General features: G+C 43.9%; 1 non-coding gene across 1 annotated transcript; it reads left to right on the top strand.

The window, feature by feature from the left end:
• Nucleotides 1-3,141: 3,141 nt before the first annotated feature.
• On the top strand, nt 3,142-3,214 carry TRNAM-CAU (transfer RNA methionine (anticodon CAU)). The gene has a single exon. It is a non-coding gene; the product is annotated as a tRNA-Met (tRNA).
• Nucleotides 3,215-4,235: the final 1,021 nt, after the last annotated feature.

Raw genomic sequence — 4,235 nt, 5'->3', positions numbered from 1 at the left:
CACTCTGGGTGGCTCCCAACAGAAGAAAAATAATGATGATGCAATAAAACATCAAACATGAAAAACTTCCCTTTGGAACACTGCTCCTAGGTAATTCAGACAAGCACCTACAATTTTGATATTTCATTGCCTGCTGAAAACAGTATGTTTTGCCAAGCGTTTTTAGATAATTAAGGGACACGGGTGGCGCTGTGGGTTAAACCACAGAGCCTAGGGCTTGCCAATCAGAAGGTTGGCGGTGGTCCCAGCGCCTGCCAACCTAGCAGTTTGAAAGCACATCAAAGTGCAAGTAGATAAATAGGTACCGCTCCGGCAGAAAGGTAAATGGCGTTTCCGTGCACTGCTCTGGTTCGCCAGAAGCAGCTTAGTCATGCTGGCCACATGACCCGGAAGCTATACACTTGGCCAGTAAAGCAAGATGAGCGCCGCAACTCCAAAGTCGTCTGCAACTGGACCTAACGGTCAGGAGTCCCTTTACCTTTAAATAATTAATTTGATTCATTGTTAGTCTTTCAATCTGTATTTTATAATTTTGTTAGATTTTATTGTATCCCACTGTGATTTTTAAAAAATTAATTGGCTCTTTATAAACTTTTTAATAAATAAAAATAACAGAAAAACCTCCAGCACATTAACAGTAATACATTGAGGCAAACTACTGTACAATGTTCAATCTCTCTTGGTTAAATGTATTCCTTTGTATGATTTGAGAAACTGAGCACCCATTTCAGACAAGCCTGAGAACGAGGAGGCTGTGAGTTTATAGAAACCTCTCTAGTTTGCACTGAGCTTAGTTTTGTCTCAGAATGAAGTCCCATATTACAGATGGGTAAGCAAGTAATGATGAGTAAAGCTACCATCCAAGAGAATGAGTGTGATTATGACTGTCTCCCATGTGGTAAATTTTTAAAGGATATTGATTTTTTAAATGCTTTGACTCAGAGCCATTGGCTTGTGGATTGCTGACTGCTTGTGCAACTAGATAATATCAGCAACCTTGCAGTGCAATTTTACTCAGAAGTAAGTCCTACTGAATTCAGTGCAACATACTTTCAGGTAAATGTGCATAGGATTGCAGGGTTAGATATTTCCAATATTGTACTCCTTTACACTGATACCTAGGAACAAGCACCCTGGATTACAGTAGGACCTACTTGAGTATACCGTCATATAGAACCACACTGTATAATATTGTTGCCTGCCACTCAATCGCCAAGTGGTGCGATGTTCCAGGGTTTCCAGGCACACTTACCCAGGGTCTGTGTTTCCTTTTGGAAAGGTGACACAGTGGAGACTGTGGTGTTTTTATGATACATGGCTTATTTACACATATAACCTGAGCCTACAATGGAGTGGTTCACAACATTAACACTCCATGAGGGTCTTGCTTTTCCCATATGTGCAGCCTTGGATTCAAACAGACAATAGCCATGGCTCTGCCTGTTGCTTAGCATCTTGCTCACATAACTGCTAACTCTCTCTTAGCTGTGTGGCTTTATCTGTAGGGGGAGGGAGAGGCCTCATTCATTTGCCTTTTTAGGCAGAGTTCTGTGGTCCTTTGTTGTTCTTAACGGCACATCCCCAGGCTATCGCCTCATGAGGAAGTTGTTGTTGTTGTTTAGTCGTGTCCGACTCTTTGTGACCCCATGGACCAGAGCACACCAGGCACTCCTGTCTTCTACTGCCTCCCGCAGTTTGGTCAAACTCATGCTGGTAGCTTCGAGAACACTGTCCAACCATCTCGTCCTCTGTCATCCCCTTCTCCTTGTGCCCTCCATCTTTCCCAACATCAGGGTCTTCTCCAGGGAGTCTTCTCTTCTCATGAGGTGGCCAAAGTATTGGAGCCTCAGCTTCACAATCTGTCCTTCCACTGAGCATTCAGGGCTGATTTCCTTAAGAATGGAGAGGTTTGATCTTCTTGCAGTCCATGGGACTCTCGAGTCTCCTCCAGCACCATAATTCAAAAGCATCAGTTCTTTGGCGATCAGCCTTCTTTATGGTCCAGCTCTCACTTCCATACATCACTACTGGGGAAACCATAGCTGTAACTATACAGACCTTTGTTGGCAGTGATCCCTTTCATGGATCACTGCCTTGCCGTGGTGAAGGGGCTTGAATAACTCAGAGAAGCTATGAGCTATGCCATGCAGGGCCACCCAAGATGGATAGGTCATAGTGGAGAGTTTTGACCAAACGTGATCCACCTAGAGCAGGAACCGGCAAGCCACTCCAGTATCCCTGCCAAGAAAACTCCATGGACGAAGACAACAGGCATGAGGAAGTTAGCCTTGCTTAATTAGCTTTTAACACTTGCTGATTCAAAGTATTGTCTACCACACAGCTTAATACACATGGATCTGGCATAATACGCATGAGTCCTGGTTTTAACACTCCAAGCATTGATTAATTTCTAACACTAGTTTATTCAAGAGATTATAATGGTCTAGCACCCACAAACTCATAACAATATCTCTGATAGGACACCTGCGCCCTGAACCTTAATAAATGACTATTACTTGTTTAATTTTGTATCAGATATAGACAGACAGACAGACAGATAATAGAGATACAGTTATATATCAGAGATTAGATATATATCTATATAGTTTATTTTGTTTGTGTGTGTTTACATACATATACAGACACTCTCTCTCTCTCTCTCTCTCTCTCTCTCTCTCTCTCTCTCTCTCCTTGCATTATTTATCGTGGTGTGCTGGTTCTTCCCAGAGGAAACCTGTACCGCACCAAGCTAGTCAATATTTTAAAAGTCTTGCAACTAATCTTTCTAAAGTGTGGGGTTTTTTTAAAAAAGAAAAAATATATTATTTATATGCAGATATGTATTATAAATATAAACTTTTATAATTTACCATTGAGCCATGTCGCCATGTAAGAAGAAAATGGTGATTATTTGCCTGGTCAGGGATTTCGTAAAGGTTTTCAAACCACAAAGTTATTTGCAATGACAACTGTTTTGTAGTGTAGAGCTGTGAATCCGGATGCCGCTTTTACATGCCTTGGAGTTTCGGGGGAGAGGTTTGACGAAACCCATACGAGCTACACAAGGATTAAAACTCACCCATATTTTATTTTTTTGCTGGTGGCTAACAAGAAGGTTCTGTCGAGCCGCTTTTCGCAGGAGCCTCGTTGGCGCAGTAGGCAGCGCGTCAGTCTCATAATCTGAAGGTCGTGAGTTCGAGCCTCACACGGGGCAAGCCTACTTTTTTATTCTCCCCTTATTTCTGACCCGTAACAGCTACTCGTTCAGTTTACCGTTAGCCACCAATGCTGGTGGATTCGGGGGTGGCAAACGCTGCCGTCCATTCATGGTAAGAAGTAACTATGGAGGAGAGTCGTAAAAAGGAGAAGAATGCGACATTTTAACTGTTGCCTCTATATTGCCCCACCCCTTGTAGCGCGCAACTGCAAAGGAGAATTTACTGTTCCACGAAGACGACAAGCACACATAACCTTAGCACGGATGCTTAACTGTGATTCCTGCTCCTCCCGATCAAGTAAATCAATAAAAATACTTAACAGAGGTTCTGCCCCGCTACGCCCATCCTTCCAACTCGACAATTCGATGCGCCTATGATTCTATGTATACGATGTGGCGCAAAGGTGCAGAATAGGCTGCACTGGGGCTGTGCCATTTTGCGTAGAAAGAGTTCACACGGCGATGCTACTCGGACATCAACTTACTTAACCATGCTCTGGATTTAGGTAATTGCAGAAATATTAACTCCGAGTTTATTTTTAATTCCACCTCCCCCCGCCCTTCAACCATTTGGCCATCTTTTCCGCTTCAAAAACAGGTTAGCACTGGATCACTAAATGAAAGGTTTTAATGATCCAAAGTCGATTATTTACAGGGCCTTCTCTCCCTCTCGGCTTTTTCACTTTCTGCCTCTCGGGCAAAAAAAAATTAAAAACTCCATTGATAATAAGAACAGGACTAGCCGTATGAGTAAACAAAGAAGGCGGAGCTACAAGGCCAAAGAGGCGGGGCTTTTCGATTCCCTACTTGCGGGCGTATTCTGCAGTGCATCTATTACGGCCGGGTGGGCGTAGCCAGGCGGGCCTGCGTTTCATCCAATAGCAGCTCGGGAGGGCGTGGCCACGTTGACAGCCAACAACCGAGTAGGGAGGCTAAGGGAAAGGGAAAAGGGCTGGGACGGCCTTGTCCGGGCTGGAGCCTGAAGGATAGGGAAGAACGCGGCCCTGATTGGCGAAAG

Source organism: Podarcis raffonei, chromosome 8 (assembly GCF_027172205.1).
Source record: "Podarcis raffonei isolate rPodRaf1 chromosome 8, rPodRaf1.pri, whole genome shotgun sequence".
Classification (NCBI taxonomy): domain Eukaryota; kingdom Metazoa; phylum Chordata; class Lepidosauria; order Squamata; family Lacertidae; genus Podarcis; species Podarcis raffonei.
The sequence above is the reverse complement of the archived record's forward strand: the minus strand, read 5'-3'. Positions and strand labels throughout refer to the sequence as shown.